A 20,846-nucleotide genomic window follows, 5' to 3' on the forward strand; every position below is an offset into this window, starting at 1 on the left:
GGTAAGAGACTATCCGGTACAGAGGCAACAGACTGAGAAGGGTAATTGTGCCTTTCTCATTGTGGACAAACTCTTTATAGATGGACAGCTATTCCAGAGACAGCTCCATAACACCATGGCTGTACTAAATTCTACAGGGAATTCAGGTTATGGAAAAAATGAAAGTTTGGAACTGTAAAAATATCAGAACACTATGAAGTGAATATGAACACATGTACTCAATTACATGCTTGCTTACACACACACACACACACACACACACACCTGATCTCGCTCTCTTCTCTCACTCTTTCTCTCATTTCTCTTCTCTCACCTCTCTCTATTGTCATACTGTTTTATAATGTAATATGTTTCTTGTTTGTCTATCTTTTTTATGTATTTGTCTACAAGTTTATATGTCTGTTTGTTTACAACAAGCAAGGGGAAGATATCAGAATGGGGCATTGGGGAATAATAACATATTGTACAGAATACATTTGTACTGTAGCGAAGCCGTCTCTATAGTAATGCAATGTCTCTTTCATGATCATGTGAAACGTCAATTGCTGTAGAAATGCCGGGATGTGTTTTTCATTGATGTTAAAGGTAATTATGATGCAACTGACAGTGATACGATATGGATTACAGTTATCATCATGAATATTAAGGCTATACGCACTACATATAGACACTCAACCATGCAAATTGGCAGAGTTATGATTTATTTAACATTAGAGGTTTAGAAATCCAAGGCTTAAAAACAAAGGTGTCCATTTATGCTGATGACTCAAAATGTATATTACATCCACAAGCTAGATCCCTGCAATGTCTAATTATGATAAGTGTACAATATTACGTATTGGATCTTTTTAATAACATTAACATTTTACAATACCCTGCAGTTTACCTATAAAATGGGCTGATGGTGAAGTAGACATACTTGGTATTAATATCACAAAATATATCAATAAGCTCTCAACAATGACTTTCAATAGAAAAAATATCCTATTTATGGAAACATTTCCCTGATTAACTCCTTAGTCATATCTCAGCTGCCTACTCCTGATTCGTTTTTTAAATCATATGAGCAAAAATGATTATGCTTTATCTGGAACGCTAAACCAGACAAAATAAAACATGCATATCTATATTGAATATGAATTGGGTGGGTTGAGATGATTAAATATAAAAGCACTAAACGTCTCTCTAAAAGCTTCACATATTCAAAAGTTTTACTTGAACCCTAAATGGTTCTCAAGTAGATTACAAAGAAAAGCTCATCCATTGTTTAACTTCTTGACGCACCCATCCCGTTAGCGGGATCATTTTCGTCAACAACCGCTGAATTGCAGAGCGCCAAATTCAAATTAAATGACTAAAAATATTTAATTTTCATGAAATCACAAGTGCAATATAGCAAAACACAGCCTAGCTTGTTGTTAATCGCCTGGCATGTCAGATTTCAAAAATGCTTTTCAGCGAAAGCAAACCAAGCGTTTATGTAAGGACATCTCTCTCAGTAGACAAAATATTACAAACAGCTAGCAGCCAAGTAGATTGGTCACGAAAGTCAGAAAAGCTATAAATGAAATCGCTTACCTTTGATGGTCTTCGGATGTTTGCACTCACGAGACTCCCGGTTACACAATAAATGTTCCTTTTGTTCCATAAAGATTATTTTTATATCCAAAATACCTCCATTTGGTTGGCGCGTTATGTTCAGTAATCCACAGGCTCGAGCGGTCACGACGGGGCAGACGAAAATTCCAAATAGTATCCGTAAAGTTCGTAGAAACGTGAAACTTTTTTTTAAATAATCAATCCTCAGGTTGTTTTTACAATGCATACTCGATAATATTTCAACCGGACCGTAGCTTTTTCAATAGGAGAGAGAGAGAAAATGTCTGCTCCAAACTGTTGGCGCATGCAAAACTCTGCTGGCACCCAGCCATCCACTGACGTGATGTAATCTTTCTCGTTAATTTTTCAGAATAAAAGGCTGAAACTATGTCTAAAGACTTCACACCACGTGGAAGCCACAGGGAAAGGAATCTGGTTGATATCCCTTTAAATGGAGGGAAGGCATGCAATGGAACAGGGAGCTTTCAAAATAGAAGCCACTTTCTGGTTTCGATTTTCCTCAGGTTTTCGCTTGCAATATCAGTTCTGTTATACTCGCAGACAAAATGTTGACAGTTTTGGAAACTTTAGAGTGTTTTCTATCCTAATCTGACAATTATATGCATATTCTGGGCTTGAGAAATAGGCAGTTTAATATGGGTACGTTTTTCATCCAAACATCAAAATACTGCCCCCTACACTCGAGGTTTAAATGATATTGTAAGTTGGAATGGTAGAGTTATGTCCCTCCTGGAGTTATCAGAATTGTGCGAGAAGGTCTGCTCAATCCAAGAGTACAACCAATTGATTACAGCATTAGCCCAGAAATAGAGGAGGCAGGTGGCAGCGGGAGGAGGTAGGGAACTGGTCTGTCCAATATAAAGGAACAAAACTTGCAGAGGAATAAAAATAGCATAAATAGGAAAGTATACCAGTTTAATTTGAGAACCAGGATGTTGACAACTGTGCCATACAGATTGCAAAATAGTTGGGAAGAGATTTTTGATGTACAGAGTGTATGGTACAGGATGTAATGAGTTGATATATAAAACGATTCAAGACTTCGTGCTTTTCAGCCAAAAGTATTATATAGAATTCTTGCCACCAATAAAATGTTGAATATTTGGGGCTTAAAATCATCGTAGCTCTGCAGATGTTGTTGTGAGGATACAGAATCAATATACCATTTATTTAGGTATTGCCCTCAGGGAGCCTGTTTCTAGTCTCTCGTTCAGGAAGGGCTGAAAATGCATAGCATTGATCTAAAATTGTCCCTAGATATAGTACTGTTAGGAGATCTGGAGAGACCGGGTCAGTCAATTACTAATATACTAATACTCTTAGTAAATGTATTTGTCTTCAACTTGTAATCTGTGGATACTATTCAATTAGATAGATTGAAATTGTATGTTAAACATCACAGCATAGTTGAAAGATGTATGTTGCGTAGAAATCCGAAGCGGGTGGCCAGCAGAGATAGGTGGGATGGGCTGAGGGAAGCTGAGGACTTGGGATTTGGAATTGGGGACGAGTGGGAGTGGAGTTACTGTGCGGGAGATAGAATGATGGTCAAAGATAAAAGTAAAAAATAAAGTCCAAATAAAACATAATTAAAGGTAAGTTTGAATGACACTGAGGGGCAGTGTTTTTACAGCTAATGCCGGTTTGCCTGAGGCTGATACCCGTGCAGGTGTTTGTACACATGCATATACGCAAACTCTCATTCAAATACGCACATACACACACACACACATGTAATAGTGCCAGGCATGCACTCAACATATACAGTTCTCATTGCTGTTATGATTGTGGTTGCATTAAATTATTATTATTATTATTTTTTTGCATTGTTGTTTGCTGTTTTCTCTTTCTTTAGTTCATTCTCTTGGTTGTTGGTGCATTGGGGGGTTCTTGGGGGTGGGGAATGGAATTGTATTGTGTATTTTTTATATATCTTCCTGGCCGGGACTGTGGGTTGGGTCTCGGATGGTTGAGGGACAGCTATTGGGGAACTGTGGGGGAATCTTGGAGGGTTTGGGTTCATGTTTTTTTGGCCTGGTGGGAGATCTGTCAACATGCTCTTGAGCAGGGCATTAACCCTGGATGCTTGTGTGTGTCGCTCTGAATGGGAGTCATGTGGATGGATGACTGGTATGATGTAGTTGTTGAGCAGCTTCAATGCAATTATATTGTATGTTTCAGATATTCAATAAAAATGGAAATAAATAAAAAGGAATACTACGTTCCCTGAACAGCTGACTATCAAAGACACTCTGGGAATGTTGTCATTCAACATAACGTTTGCCTTTGACATAACATGGATGAGTCATTTTTGTCATGTCAATGCCATTTCATAGACGTTGGCGAAGGTTTTAGGTCCGAAATGTTGGGCCAACCGTCTAGCCCTCCTTTGAATTAAACCTAATGTGCTGAGATCTGGAGGTCTGCTTGTGGTGAGTGCAGAGGCTGTGTGTTTTCCTCCGCTCTGTGTTCTTAGTCGATACTAATTAGGTGCTGAGAGATTCGGTCCACTCCAGAAACACTCATACATCACCCACTGATGGACACTGTCCAATCTGATGTCTCTCTCTTAAACAAATCAGTCCAGCTGATCACCTCCATGACTACACCCCAGCTTTCTGTGCATATAAAGACAGTAGGCACACTCCTATAGATGTTGACTAGGTTTATTGTGTACAATGGAAACCCCAGACCTGCCAGTGCTAAGTAAGTCTTAGCTGAGTGGTCAGGGCCAGGTAGGACAAGTATGTTGACCACTAAAGACCTCCCGGTTCAATGGCAGTAATAAGATTGGCTTGACAAAGAACTGCTCTACTGGGACGCAGCTTCTGAGGCCTGTCAATTACAGGATCTCCAATGCACTTTCTCGCAGGTTGGTAATACTGTACTGCAGTGTCGACTGTGTTACACCCTGACTACAAAATAAATGTAAAAATCTATATTATTCAATTATTGCACCCACACTGCTTGCTCGCGTGCCAACGAGTGTCTGCATTGCCAAGGGCTAAAATAGAAGTCAGTTCTATTTGTGACGCAGATCGCGCTGCAAGTCCTACCTCTCCCATCAGTTTATAGAAGCAGATACCCACATGGGTATGACTAGAAACGATTCGTTTGACCGTTTTTATGTGTGGATTAATTGTCGGAGTAGAGGACCTTGTGCATTTCCGGTAAAATAACGCAATGTTTATGTCCCAGGACAAATTAGCTAGCAAGTGCAAGCTAGCTAGCTAAATTGCCATAAATGTTTAATGCTATTCGACCTCTCCCCAAATTAATGTAATTGGTTCAGAGTTTGTATTGATATTTTTACCTGAGTGTCGTGATTGCGTTTGGTGTGGGGGGACAAAATAAATGTATGCACGATGGCACACACGCGCAACTGGTTTGAGTTCAGTGTTATGGCCTACACAGGTCCAAATATGAGTGAGTCCTATCGCATTCAAAAATTAACATTTTTCATCGGACGTTGACACAAAACCGCACAGACACGTTCTTCTAATATTTGTTTGAGTCCCAACCATGGATCATGCGGATATGGATTGTTTATTATATGTTTTGAGTTTGAGACTCGTGCACGTGTGTGTGTGTGTGTGTGTGTGTGTGTCAGAAAACACTTCATAGCTTGGCGTATTGACTACCTGACATTGTGAGAGGCTCTTCTTCACTGTAACACCTGACCTCTTTTTCATGAATACACAGTGTGACATGCTACGCGGGTTGACATTTTGCAGGATGTGGCAGGAACATGTCTGGCAAGCGGTGCTGAGAGAGAGTCAGGCTCAGGAACTGACTGGTGGGTGTGTGTGTAGACAGTGAGGACTGGGATTGGGCCGCCAGCCACTGAAGCCAGTGCTGTGTGTGGGTCTGTATCTGTGTCTGGTTGGGTTCAAACACAGGTCTCCTGCAAACTTGTTATCTCTCTGAGGTAAAGCCTAGGCTTCCGGTCTCATCCAAATTGCAAACAAAGTTACTCATCGACCCACTTCTGTTACATGAACCACCGCCCTGTCACCAGCTTGTGAATAGGGACGGATGCCTCGGTGCCGGTCACACCTCGTTTGCCACCCTGCTCAGGGCCACTCATAGAGATCAGCACTGACATTTCCAAGCTTTCACTGCAGAGTTGGGTTTTAGTCAATACGGTTTAGCGATTGCACGGTGAAATGTAAAGGCATTTGTACTTGGTAACCGACACCACACAGAGGTAGCCCAGAGAAAAGGCTTTTGAACAAGGAGTAGGCTAGATAGCCTTGCTTTTTGAATATATTGCCCCACTACAAAGCAATCTTGCTATCTTAGGAGCCAGAAAGGACATTTGTATTCTGAATCGCTTCCATGAGCTTTTGAATGTCCTTATCTCCTCTGGAACTGAGATAACACCTGCTCTGTGTTCCCCATTCACCTGCATGACAGCATGATGGAAAACATTAGAGGATGTTTTTGAGTGCCCTGCTGAACATTTCCAAGCTTTCCCTGGAACAGGCTGCTAACAGATCCAGTTGGAAACAACTCATGGCCTGCGTCCCAAATGGCACCCTTTTCTCTATATAGTGCACTACTGTGGGCCCAGGTCAAAAGTAGTACACTATATAGGGAATAGGGTGACATTGGGGTTGCAAGCCCAGCAAGGCCTCTGCTTTGCATCAGTGCAGATTTGGCAAACCATTTGCAGTACAATGTGCAAAGTCCCCCCCCCCCCCCCCCCTGTCTAACTCACTTTTGTTAGCGCAATTATTTGAGGTCTCCCCATAGACACTTTTCATATGGAGTGCGGATGAGGATCTAATTGTAAACAAGGTGAGGTTGAGAAATGTGGCCACTTGCGGAGCTCACAAAGGAGGATACTGTATCATGCCGCGAAAGCGTGTTTTGCCTGGATGGGATGGAATTATGTATCTATGGATGGGATGGGGAGAACATCTGGAGCCAGCAGCCAGGCCTCAAACCAGGCCATGTGTGCCACTCGGCTTCATCTCTCTCTCTCTCTCTCTCTGTCTCTCTGTCTCTCTGTCTCTGTCTCTGTCTCTCTTTGTCTCTCTCCTTCGCTGGCTTGTGTTCGACTGTTTGAGCCGTACTGAACGAGGCAGCCGTATCCTGGGGGATGGTAAAACAGAGCGCTGCACTGTATTAACTCCCCCGTAAAACTGATATTTGCCTTTTGTTATAACTAATAGTGACTCTGTATATATTCAGAGAGGATCAACATTAGCCTCATCTGGGCCCCTACATTCGTACAGCATGTGTTGTTGTCGAGACGGGCGCATCTGTTTCTACTCTGGTTCGCTGTGGTAGATTTGACTATTTTTCTTAATTCATCAATGCACTCTCCAACAACCCGCGTTTGGTCCCAGATCTTGTGCTCTCACTTGACGTGACAGGAATTGGCAAGGCCACACAAACTGATCTGGGACCTGACTAGTCTAACCTCGGTTGTATTGATTTTAATCAGGTAGTTGAGAATGTGCTGATATTTCTGTTGACAGGAGTCATAATAAGGGATACACTTAATCAAGCCTGATCCCTCTACAGTCAGTAACAAGGCGTGATTGTTTCACGCTGGCTGTACACACTGTAACATGACATCATGCAGCCTTGGGAAGGACCAATGTTTTCCTGCATGGGTAATGCTATGCAAATATTGTAGCTACAGTATGAGACATTTGACTACAGGCTAGTTATACTGGTGCTAGCTAGTGTTGCTGGGTGCAGAGTGAAATTGGACTTAGAGGCTGATCTTTTGTCAGTTGAACCTTTTTAGTGGAAAAAATGTTAAGGTTAGGGTTGGGGGAGGAAAGCTGATCCTTGATCTGTACCTAGGAGAAACTTTACCCCAAAGAAGTACAAGAAGTCATGTGTTCCCCATCACAGTTCCGATATTTTATGGTCTTTTTTAAACCAGTTTATGGACTACCTTTGTTTTGAAGGCACAAAGTCACAGCAAGTAAAACACTTAGAGCTGTAAATGTAAAACTTCTCTTTTGCCCTCTGTCCTCAAATGCAAATCAGGTCCTTTATGGTGATGCAAGGGGAAAAAATAGTTTATGATGCTGATATTACAGAACAACCTCTGGAAACATTGGCCTAGATTTAAATGAATAGGAGTGCAAATGGGCACACCTGATCTTGCACATTGCACCCTGGGGGGAAGTTTCCTCTAGGTACAGATCTTGGATCAGTTTCTCCTCCCCCAATCCTAACCTTAACCATCAGGGCATAAATTAACTTTTTGGTCCACCAGCCACTGTGGCAAGTAGATTTAATAATCTACAGTTGAAGTCGGAAGTTTACATACATGTAGGTTGGAGTCATTAAAACTCTTTTTTTTCAACCACTCCACAAATTTCTTGTTAACAAGCTATAGTTTTGTCAAGTTGGTTAAGGACATCTACTTTGTGCATGACACAAGTCATTTTTCCAACAATTGTTTGCAGACAGATTATTTCACTCATTCACTGTATTACAATTCCAGTGGGTCAGAAGTTTACGTACACTAAGTTGACTGTGCCTTTAAACAGCTTGGAAAATTCCAGAAAACGATGTCATGGCTTTAGAAACTTCTGATAGGCTAATTGACATCATTTGAGTCAATTGGAGGTGTACCTGTGGATGTATTTCAAGGCCTACCTTCAAACTCAGTGCTTCTACTTGACATCATGGGAAAATCAAAAGAAATCAACCAAGACTTCAGAAAAAAAAATGTCATCCTTGGGAGCAATTTCCAAACGCCTGAAGGTTTAGTACGCAAGAATAAATAATAGTACGCCATAGTACGCAAGAAGAAACACCATGGGATCACGCAGCCGTCATAACTCTCAGGAAGGAGTCGCGTTCTGTCTCTTAGAGATGAACGTACTTTGGTGCGAAAAGTGCAAATCAATCCCAGAACAACAGCAAAGGACCTTGTGAAGATGCTGGAAGAAACCAGTACAAAAGTATCTATATCCACAGTAAAAACGAGTCCTATATCGACATAACCTGAAAGGCTGCTCAGCAAGGAAGAAGCCACTGCTCCAAAACCACCATAAAAAAGGCAGACTATGGTTTGCAACTGCACATGGAGACAAAGATCGTACTTTTTGGAGAAATGTCCTCTGGTCTGATGAAACAAAACTAGAACTGTTTGGCCATAATGACCATCGTTATGTTTGGAGAGAAAAAAGGGGAGGCTTGCAAGCTGAAGAACACCATCCCCACCGTGAAGCACAGGGGTGGTTTCATCATGTTGTGGGGATGCTTTGCTGCAGGAGGGACTGGTGCACTTCACAAAATAGATGGCATCATGAGAGAGGGAAATTATATGGATATATTGAAGCCAAATCTCAAGACATTAGCCAGGAAGTGAAAGCTTGGTCGCAAATGGGTCTTCCAAATGGACGATGACCCTAAGCATACTTCCAGAGTTGTGGCAAAAAAGGACAACGAAGTCAAGGTATTGGAGTGGCCTTCACAAAGCCCTGACCTCAATCCTATAGACCATTTGTGGGCAGAACTGAAATAGTGTGTGTGAGCAAGGAGGCCTACAAACCTGACTCAGTTACACCAACCCTGTCAGGAGGAATAGGCAAAAATTCAACCAACTTATTATGCATGTAAACGTCTGACCCGCTGGGAATGTGATGAAAGAAATAAAAGCTGAAATAAATTCTTCTCTCTACTATTATTCTGACATTTGACATTCTTAATATAAAGTGGTGATCCTAACTGACCTATAACAGGGAATATTTACTATTTACTATGTCAGTAATTGTGAAAAACTGAGTTTAAATGTATTTGGCTAAGGTGTATATAAGCTTCCGACTTCAACTGTACCAGCCACACAGATTTGTTTAACCAGCCCAAAATATATTTGTGACTTTAAAAGTACACCAACAAAACATTCAAAAACGGATGAGCATGCTTTGTAATATTTATTTTTAGTAAATGTATAACTAGTAAGAAGTAACTCATCTAGTATATTGAATATTTTTTTATTATACCAAAATACACTACATGACCAAAAGTATGTGGACACCTGCTCATCGAACATCTCATCCCAAAGTCATGAGCATTAATATGGAGTTGGTCACCCCTTTTCTGCTATAACAGCCTCCACTCTTCTGGGAAGACATTGCTGCAGAGACTTACTTCCATTTAGCCACAAGCATTAGTGAGGTCGGGCACTGATGTTGGGAGATTAGGCCTGGCTCGCAGTCGGTGTTCCAATTAATCCCAAAGGTGTTCAATGGGGTTGAGCTCTGGGCTCTTTGCAGGCCAGTCAAGTTCTTTCACACTGATCTCAACAAACCATTTCTGTGTGTACCTCGCTTTGTGCCCTATGGCTGTTGTCATGCTGAAACAGGAAAGGGCCTTCCACAAAGTTGGAAGCACTGAATTGTCTAGAATGTCATTGTATGTTGTAGCGTTGAGATTTCCCTTCACAGGAACTAAGGGGCCTAGCCCGAACCATGAAAAAACAGCCCAGACCATTATTCCTACTCCACTAAACTTTACAGTAGGCACTATGCATTCGGGCAGGTAGCGTTCTCCTGGCGTCTGCCAAACCCAGATTCATTACTCCAGAGAACGTGTTTCCACTGCTCCAATGGCGGCGAGCTTTACACCACTCCAGCCGACACTTTGCATTGCGCATGCTGATCTTTGGCTTGGCTTGTGTGGGGCTGCTCATGGAGCTCCCGACGAACAATCAGGAACAGGTGTGGCAGAAATAGCTGAATCCACCACTTTTGTATATATATGGTGTATCGCGTATATGGTGTATCGCGTATATGGTGTATCGCGTATATGGTGTATCGCGTATACCTTTTGAGATTGATTCTGACTGGTAGAAGCGTTTTTCTTTTCTTCCCTAGCAGTTGAAACTCCAGCTTAGAAAAACATCCTAGCTTGTGAACAAAACAATGTAACTAGCCAAGAAACACAACAGCGTCCCACTTCAGTAGACTTTAGTTTCAAGTAAATTAGACAGACTTTTATGCCTGTTGCGCAGCGCTTCTAAAAAAATGTGTATTTCACTCAACACCGCAGCCAGGCGGTGTTGTAGCTCAAAGGAGAATAAGCTATATGGGATTCGTAGTTCTTTGACTTTGTGCGGTTCATTTACCAGCTATGAAACGAAAAGGCAGAAATACTTTGAAAGCAGCTTCTGCAGCATTTGTTTGACTATAAATTAGATCATTCTTGACTATTTGTATTCACAAATGTGAGTGAAATGCTCGCCCTGACCACCCGTCAAGGTGGCTGGTGAAATAGACAGTTCACCCCGACAATCCCAAAATCTACGCGCTGGTGTTAATTTTAGGCCCTGTTAATCATTAGTGGAGGAAATACAGAGTCTAAGAGCAACTTCAACCCAGACAGCACATTGGCGCCTTTTGAATGAGGATTGGAAATGTAAGATCACATTTGATTTGTCACATCCACCGAATACAACAGGCGAAATGCTTATTTACAAGCTCTTAACCAACAATGCAGTTCAAGAAATAGAGTTAAGAAAATCTTTACTAAATAAAGAAAAGTAAAATATAAAAAGTATATATAAAGTAACACAATAAAATTACAATAACGAGGCTATATACCGGGGGGGAGGGGCCGGTACAGAGTCAATGTTATTCAAATGCTATTCAAAGCCCTGTCCCTGACCTACCTGAATTCTCAGAAATGTTACCCTCACAATGGATTCTTCCCAGCATTGCGGCTTTGACTCATTAGTAAATATTACACAGCTCTTCTTAATTAATTTGAAACTGGGGAACGTTAGTCATGCTTGGGAGATGATGAGATGATAAATCAAGGCTTTTGGCTGCCACAGGGACTCTGGGAACCTTTGTTATTTACCCTGCCACGAGACTGAAGTTCTGGGACTGGTTTCCCCAAATTATCTTAAGGCTAAGTTCATCATTAGAACTATTGAGCTCGAGGCTAAGTTCGCCGTTAGAGCCATTGAGGTCAATGAACTTAGCCTTAAGATGCTTTTGGGAAACCGGGCCCTGGTGAGAGCCTGTAGCCGAGAACGGGCACGAGTGCACTCGCGCACACACACACACACACACACTAGGACGTACATGTTGTTCTGTCCCTACGCTGTTGTGAGGTCCTGTAGAGAATAAAGACTGTTCTGGATGACTTCTCCAGACTAGAGTCAATCAACAGCAGCCATGCTGGCAGCCTCGCTCCAGGTGTGGGTGTGTGTGTTTTTTCCTCCATGGAAAATCACCCCCTGTTTATGGTCATCATCCAGCTTCTCCACTTCCACAACATCCCCTCAAGGTCCACACTAGAGGTCGACCGATTCCTCGGAATGGCCCATTTAATTAGGGCCGATTTCAAGTTTACATAACAATCGGTAATTGCCATTTTTGGACACCGATTATGGCCGATTACGTTGCACTCCACGAGGAGACTGCATGGCAGAATGACTACCTGTTATGCGAGTGCAGTAAGGAGCCAAGGTTAGGTGCTAGCTAGCATTAAACTTATAAAAAAACAATCAATCTTAACATAATCACTAGTTAACTACACATGGTTGATGATATTACTAGTTTATCTAGCTTGTCCAGTGTTGCATATAATCGATGTGGTGCCTGTTAATTTATCATCGAATCACAGCCTACTTCGCCAAACGGGTGATGTAACAAGCGCATTCGCGAAAAAAGCACTGTCGTTGCACCAATGTGTACCTAACCATAAACATCAATGCCTTTCTTAAAATCAATACACAAGTATATATTTTTAAACCTGCATATTTAGTTACTACTGCCTGCTAACATGCATTTTACCATATTAGTGCCCTAAGGCTCGTATTTCTGTGTGTTATTATATTATAATTAAGTCTATGATTTGATAGAGCAGTCTGACTGAGCGGTGGTAGGCAGCAGCAGGCTTGTAAGCATTCATTCAAACAGCACTTTCCTGCACTTCGCTGTGCTTCAAGCATTGCACTGTTTATGACTTCAAGCCTATCAACTCCCGAGATTAGGCTGGCAATACTAAAGTACCTATTAGAACATACAATGGTCAAAGGTATATGAAATACAAATGGTATAGAGAGAAATAGGCCAAAAATAACTACAACCTAAAACTTCTTACCTGGGAATATTGAAGACTCATGTTAAAAGGAACCACCAGCTTTCATATGTTCTCATGTTCTAAGCAAGGGACTGAAACGTTAGCTTTCTTACATGGCACATATTGCACTTTTACTTTCTTCTCCGACACTTTTGTTTTTGCATTATTTAAACCAATTTGAACATGTTTCATTATTTACTTGAGACTAAATTGATGTATTGATGTATTAAGTTAAAATAAGGTTCATTCAGTATTGTTGTAATTGTCAAATCATCCAGTTAATCGATATCGGCTTTTTTTGGTCCTCCAATAATCGGTATCAGTGTTGAAAAATCGGCCTCTAGTCCACACAACTTTATTTTTGTGGAATTCCAGATTGTTTCCCCCCCTAACCCTTACCTTAACCCCCAAAACCCTAAACCTTAAGCTTGAAATAGCATTTGACCAACTTCGACAAAAGCAAAAAGTCCTGGCTTTCTAAAAAAAGTTGTTGTTTTCCTACCTTGTCAGGACATTCGGGTGAATTGTTAGGACATTGGGGTCCTGATAATGTAGGAAAACACACACACACACACACCCCTCTCCTCCTGTCACCACACTGAGAGCCTACAGCTGTTCTGTGGCTGAGAGGGCACTCTCCATTAGCTGCCTCTTGCTTAATTGATGAGGTGTTCAAAGATGTCTTCACTCGCACGGTAAAGTACACCCAAAGTCGGAGCTGTGGTCTTGATGGAACAGAAGCTTTGAGAGAGATGAAAAGCGGGGGAAATCTATTTTTTATATCTTGCCATTATGGAGCTGGACCATGGTTGTGTCTGAAATTGCACCATATGTCCTATATAGTGCACTACTTTTGACCAGGGCCCTCAGGTCATAAGTAGAGCACGTTATAGGGAATAGGGTGCCATTTTGGAGCCACCCCATGCATCTCTCCCACTCTGTAACGGTACCATTCATTGTTGAGTGGATTCCATGAGGCTTCTTCCTTACGTAATGCTTTCAGAAGGCTTCGAATGTCAGGAGGTGGATGGTGATGAGCGCAGGACTGTGAGGAGAGGAATGAGTTTGAAGGGGGGCTGAAGAAGAGGAACGGGTGTAACTTTAAGCTTGATGTATCTAGTCCCAAAGTCCATTTTGAGTTAACCCATGCTAAACCTGGGTTTAGCTTCGGGATCAACTCAGAGAAGCAGAATGACAAAGGAGAGCAGAATGACAAAGGACATACAGCACTACTATTGCTAGTAGCTGCTGCCTTGTCTGATTTTAGGCTTGTAAAATTCCAGAATCGCATTTTGTGATTGTCTGGATCTTTATATGATCTATTAACAGTTCCATCTGGATTTCGAGCAAAGGGTATAATAATGGAGTGAATTTTTGCAACTCCAGTCTGGTCGGATGACATTTTGTAAACCATAGAACTCCTCCTCAAGGATCTCCACTAGTGCTGTGTCGTTGACTAGCACCCTCATGTTTCCTGCATTCTGTGGAAGTGGTCTTGCGCAATGCTGCTGATGGTGTCATCTTTCTATCATCGTCATGGCCTTAGTTCTCTCTGTCCCTGTCACGTAGAGGTGTGGGTTAGGCCCGCGGAGGGCTTATCGGGGGAACGCATTATCAGATGATTGGCTTTGCTTGACGTTAGCCTTCATTTCCCCTTCGTGCAGGAGAGGGATTTGGCTCTGTCTGCTATTGCGATAGACTATTCCTTTGCAGAGTTACGTTTCTAGCACAACGGTCCTGCTATGAGACACGTGTGTGTTGTGGTTGACCTCAAACCGGGGGTTTATACCAACAGACTAGGGGAATGGGTTCAAAGGACATTTCCTCACAGACCACCTACCCCCATGTGTCTTTGTCCATGTGTGTGCGGGTGTGTGTGTTTACTCAGAGACGGGTAGCTCTGCTGGTACTTTCAGACACAGCCCCGTAATACCGTGTGCATGTTCCACAGAATACTATTATGCAAGCTTTGCAGTTGCCGTGACCACAGCGCAGCATGTCAATCTAAATCCTAAACATCGCTGTGCGGGTTCATCAGACTAAAGATGCTCATCAGGCTTAAAGATGCTCTGTGGAGCACAGGATGTGGAAAGATCTCTTGTTAGGTTTAAATACCACCTCTCTGACGTTTGATTAGAATGCGGCTATATTTAGCCTGCCACTTGGCGATAGGCAGCTCTTTCTGCTTGATTAAAGCAGCAGCGACTTAAGGAGCCATGTTTTGTCACTGACACACTGGCTGGTGAGATCTCAGCCAGTCTCTGCTCATATCAGCTGGTCTCTTTCTTGTCGGGAGGGAGGGAGAGAGGGTGTGTGTGTGTGTATGTGTGTGTGTGTGTATAGAAAATACTTTAATAATAATCTGTCTGCCTCCCCCTATTGTTCTCCTGCTCCTGTTGCCCCGGGAAACCGTGGCTAAACCTTAGGCCTTTTGTCTCAGGCTAGCCGTCTCATGACCACATGACTGTTGTCCATTTCCACATTAATTTCACCTTTGTTTTAACCGGGAGTCATATTGATACCTTGGTCTCTTTTCCAGATTAGCACGGCAGAATACAGAAATACACACAGTAAATATGAACATGCAACCAACGCATAGCCTGCGGTGTCGCACACACTGGCTCAGGGTGTTGCGCTGGGCACGTGTGATTCCACTGCAGTTGGACTGCGCAGAATCACTGCTAGGGGCTACTCATTATGTGATGATTGATTCTGCGCATCGCCTTCGTTCAAACGGATCCCCTCAAACACCCCTGATTGACTGTCTTCTCTCTCATCTCGCTCAAAGGCTTCTTCTAGCAGATAATGGCTGAAACGGGAGCAGCTTCAAAGGCATCTTTAGGTGGTTTGGACCCACTGGAAGTTGGTGAATAGCAGCGTTGAAGTGTCCGCTAGATGCTGATCTCGAGTCAGTTTTGCGTTAACCATAGGGAGGTAAATGTTAAGTTTGAGGGAGGGAAGCTCATCCTAGATCTGTACCTAGGTGGAACTTCACCCCGGAGCGTTCTCATTTGTCTACTGTATCCGGCACTATGCTGTCTATTATATAAATGATGTATTGCGCAGCCATTGTGAGTATGAAAACAACAAAGATATTAAAATAGACGAGAGGGCCGCGTCGCAGCATGTGCTCTTTACATCGAGGGTTATTAAGTCAAAGCGCTGTGCGAATTAAATTCATTTCAATCAGTGATTTTTCTTGGAGTAGAGACTATATATTATCAGAAGGAGGTCCCCTCCCAGTAACTGACACACACACACACACACACACACACACACACACACACACACTCCTGACGTGGTAGGATAGAATGGCTTTGTGTGCAGAGATCACATGACGTTCTGTTCAATAGAATTCTGATACATTTTCTTCTCGCTCACTGAAATCTCTTTGTTTCTTAGTGAATGCTACTCGGTACAGAAGGATGAATTGTCATTGGACTATGGGCCATAGAGTTTTAGTCTTTAGCCCAATCACGGCGGGCCTCGTCAGAACTTGGCGTTTGGGCTGAGCCGACCCTGAAGGTTTAATAATGAATCTAGGACTGATCAATCGCTAGAGAACAAAGTGATGCATTGTCTAATATTTGGCTCTTTTGGATGCACGATTTGGTCACTCCGTCTGCCTCTTTGTTATTGGCAAGCTCCCCATAGGTCACAAATGGTAAAAATCCTGCCTCTTTGTTGTTGGCAAGCTCCCCATAGGTCACAAATGGTAAAAATCCTGCCTCTTTGTTATTGGCAAGCTCCCCATAGGTCACAAATGGTAAAAATCCTGCCTCTTTGTTATTGGCAAGCTCCCCATAGGTCACAAATGGTAAAAATCCTGCCTCTTTGTTATTGGCAAGCTCCCCATAGGTCACAAATGGTAAAAATCCTGCCTCTTTGTTATTGGCAAGCTCCCCATAGGTCACAAATTATAAAAATCCTGCCTCTTTGTTATTGGCAAGCTCCCCATAGGTCACAAATTATAAAAATCCTGCCTCTTTGTTATTGGCAAGCTCCCCATAGGTCACAAATTATAAAAATCCTGCCTCTTTGTTATTGGCAAGCTCCCCATAGGTCACAAATTATAAAAATCCTGCCTCTTTGTTATTGGCAAGCTCCCCATAGGTCACAAATTATAAAAATCCTGCCTCTTTGTTATTGGCAAGCTCCCCATAGGTCACAAATGGTAAAAATCCTGCCTCTTTGTTATTGGCAAGCTCCCCATAGGTCACAAATTATAAAAATCCTGCCTCTTTGTTATTGGCAAGCTCCCCATAGGTCACAAATGGTAAAAATCCTGCCTCTTTGTTATTGGCAAGCTCCCCATAGGTCACAAATGGTAAAAATCCTGCCTCTTTGTTATTGGCAAGCTCCCCATAGGTCACAAATTATAAAAATCCTGCCTCTTTGTTATTGGCAAGCTCCCCATAGGTCACAAATGGTAAAAATCCTGCCTCTTTGTTATTGGCAAGCTCCCCATAGGTCACAAATGGTAAAAATCCTGCCTCTTTGTTATTGGCAAGCTCCCCATAGGTCACAAATGGTAAAAATCCTGCCTCTTTGTTATTGGCAAGCTCCCCATAGGTCACAAATGGTAAAAATCCTGCCTCTTTGTTATTGGCAAGCTCCCCATAGGTCACAAATGGTAAAAATCCTGCCTCTTTGTTATTGGCAAGCTCCCCATAGGTCACAAATGGTAAAAATCCTGCCTCTTTGTTATTGGCAAGCTCCCCATAGGTCACAAATGGTAAAAATCCTGCCTCTTTGTTATTGGCAAGCTCCCCATAGGTCACAAATGGTAAAAATCCTGCCTCTTTGTTATTGGCAAGCTCCCCATAGGTCACAAATGGTAAAAATCCTGCCTCTTTGTTATTGGCAAGCTCCCCATAGGTCACAAATGGTAAAAATCCTGCCTCTTTGTTATTGGCAAGCTCCCCATAGGTCACAAATGGTAAAAATCCTGCCTCTTTGTTGTTGGCAAGCTCCCCATAGGTCACAAATGGTAAAAATCCTGCCTCTTTGTTATTGGCAAGCTCCCCATAGGTCACAAATGGTAAAAATCCTGCCTCTTTGTTGTTGGCAAGCTCCCCATAGGTCACAAATGGAAAAAATCCTGCCTCTTTGTTATTGGCAAGCTCCCCATAGGTCACAAATGGTAAAAATCCTGCCTCTTTGTTGTTGGCAAGCTCCCCATAGGTCACAAATGGAAAAAATCCTGCCTCTTTGTTATTGGCAAGCTCCCCATAGGTCACAAATGGTAAAAATCCTGCCTCTTTGTTATTGGCAAGCTCCCCATAGGTCACAAATGGTAAAAAATCCTGCCTCTTTGTTGTTGGCAAGCTCCCCATAGGTCACAAATGGTAAAAATCCTGCCTCTTTGTTATTGGCAAGCTCCCCATAGGTCACAAATGGTAAAAATCCTGCCTCTTTGTTGTTGGCAAGCTCCCCATAGGTCACAAATGGTAAAAATCCTGCCTCTTTGTTGTTGGCAAGCTCCCCATAGGTCACAAATGGTAAAAATCCTGCCTCTTTGTTGTTGGCAAGCTCCCCATAGGTCACAAATGGTAAAAATCCTGCCTCTTTGTTGTTGGCAAGCTCCCCATAGGTCACAAATGGAAAAAATCCTGCCTCTTTGTTGTTGGCAAGCTCCCCATAGGTCACAAATGGAAAAAATCCTGCCTCTTTGTTGTTGGCAAGCTCCCCATAGGTCACAAATGGAAAAAATCCTGCCTCTTTGTTATTGGCAAGCTCCCCATAGGTCACAAATGGTAAAAATCCTGCCTCTTTGTTATTGGCAAGCTCCCCATAGGTCACAAATGGTAAAAATCCTGCCTCTTTGTTATTGGCAAGCTCCCCATAGGTCACAAATGGTAAAAATCCTGCCTCTTTGTTGTTGGCAAGCTCCCCATAGGTCACAAATGGTAAAAATCCTGCCTCTTTGTTATTGGCAAGCTCCCCATAGGTCACAAATGGTAAAAATCCTGCCTCTTTGTTGTTGGCAAGCTCCCCATAGGTCACAAATGGTAAAAATCCTGCCTCTTTGTTGTTGGCAAGCTCCCCATAGGTCACAAATGGTAAAAATCCTGCCTCTTTGTTGTTGGCAAGCTCCCCATAGGTCACAAATGGTAAAAATCCTGCCTCTTTGTTGTTGGCAAGCTCCCCATAGGTCACAAATGGTAAAAATCCTGCCTCTTTGTTATTGGCAAGCTCCCCATAGGTCACAAATGGTAAAAATCCTGCCTCTTTGTTATTGGCAAGCTCCCCATAGGTCACAAATTGTAAAAATCCTGCCTCTTTGTTATTGGCAAGCTCCCCATGGGTCGCAAATTATAAAAATCCTGCCTCTTTGTTGTTGGCAAGCTCCCCATGGGTCACAAATGGTAAAAATCCTGCCTCTTTGTTATTGGCAAGCTCCCCATAGGTCACAAATGGTAAAAATCCTGCCTCTTTGTTATTGGCAAGCTCCCCATAGGTCACAAATGGTAAAAATCCTGCCTCTTTGTTATTGGCAAGCTCCCCATAGGTCACAAATGGTAAAAATCCTGCCTCTTTGTTATTGGCAAGCTCCCCATAGGTCACAAATGGAAAAAATCCTGCCTCTTTGTTATTGGCAAGCTCCCCATGGGTCACAAATGGTAAAAATCCTGCCTCTTTGTTATTGGCAAGCTCCCCATAGGTCACAAATGGTAAAAATCCTGCCTCTTTGTTATTGGCAAGCTCCCCATGGGTCGCAAATGGTAAAAAATCCTGCCTCTTTGTTATTGGCAAGCTCCCCATGGCTCACAAATGGTAAAAATCCTGCCTCTTTGTTATTGGCAAGCTCCCCATGGGTCACAAATGGTAAAAATCCTGCCTCTTTGTTATTGGCAAGCTCCCCATGGGTCGCAAATGGTACAAATCCTGCCTCTTTATTATTGGCAAGCTCCCCATGGGTTGCAAATGGTAAAAATCCTGCCTCTTTATTATTGGCAAGCTCCCCATGGGTCGCAAATGGTAAAAATCCTGCCTCTTTGTTATTGGCAAGCTCCCCATGGGTCGCAAATGGTAAAAATCCTGCCTCTTTATTTTTGGCAAGCTCCCCATGGGTCGCAAATGGTAAAAATCCTGCCTCTTTGTTATTGGCAAGCTCCCCATGGGTCGCAAATGGTAAAAATCCTGCCTCTTTGTTATTGGCAAGATCCCCATGGGTCGCAAATGGTAAAAATCCTGCCTCTTTTTTTCTATCCATTTTGTGCAGATGCTTTGCTCTTCAGAACAAATGTTCACAGAACAAGTAGTGACTGTTAAGAGATTTTTAACAGGACAAGACACGCAGTCTGCAAAGGTTCCCTTATTGTTATCGAACTCGTTTAAAGGTCAGAGCTGATACCTGTAGTTCACTCATGGCCAAGCCACAGGCCCCAATGGCAATATCCTCTTGTCAGTCCAAACAAAGTTTCCCTCGGACTGTGAGAGAGTACCAGCCTAATGGACAGGGCAATCACGACCATGGGCATGATGACAGCCTTTCAGACAGCCCCCTGAGAAAATAAAGCCCTGACTGAGCCTCATCACCTCTGTCATGTAACAGACATTTCTTTAATGGGACACCTTCCCCCAACCCTGGTGTTTTCATCCTCACAGGAACACGAGTGCGCTAAGGTTTTGCACTTTATATAGGAAACAGAGGGGCATTTTGGGACGCACCCAATCATTTTCTTCTTCTTATTTTTTTTAACAAAAAAACGATTGAAACGACTCATCTTTTATTTATGGGTGATGCCATCACATTTTCTTTATTGGAATGTGACTTTTCCCAGCATCTCGTTCCATTAACGCCTTTTAGTGCCGCCGACATATCTAAACTCCACCCATGTCTGTTGTCACGGTGTGAGGCTGGCAGAGAGCGAGCTTATCTGAACCTGCGTCAGTCTGCTGCATTCGGTATAGTTATCACCACTGTATGCCCGGCCAGGGGAGCAGCACAGCATAGCATAGCCTCACTGGCATCATGTATCTGTCGCGATGTCTGGCTGGCTGGCTGGATGGTACCATGTGGTCACACAAGTTACGCTACCTGTGCTCGTGCTATTGGGAGACAGCACACATCACATACATACATATGTTGTTTCAGTTCTGGGCCGTGTTCAGTCTCTTCCAAATACCATCACCTCCCTGAGGGTACATGGAAT

At 42.7% G+C, this 20,846-nt stretch overlaps 1 protein-coding gene across 1 annotated transcript in view; it reads left to right on the forward strand.

The window, feature by feature from the left end:
• LOC110527561 (alpha-1,6-mannosylglycoprotein 6-beta-N-acetylglucosaminyltransferase A) overlaps positions 1–20,846 on the forward strand; it is a 117,138-nt gene that overhangs the window by 33,335 nt on the left and 62,957 nt on the right. The window lies entirely within an intron of this gene.

The sequence above is a fragment of the Oncorhynchus mykiss genome, chromosome 7, assembly GCF_057628025.1.
Source record: "Oncorhynchus mykiss isolate SJ-2025 chromosome 7, ASM5762802v1, whole genome shotgun sequence".
Classification (NCBI taxonomy): Eukaryota; Metazoa; Chordata; class Actinopteri; order Salmoniformes; family Salmonidae; genus Oncorhynchus; species Oncorhynchus mykiss.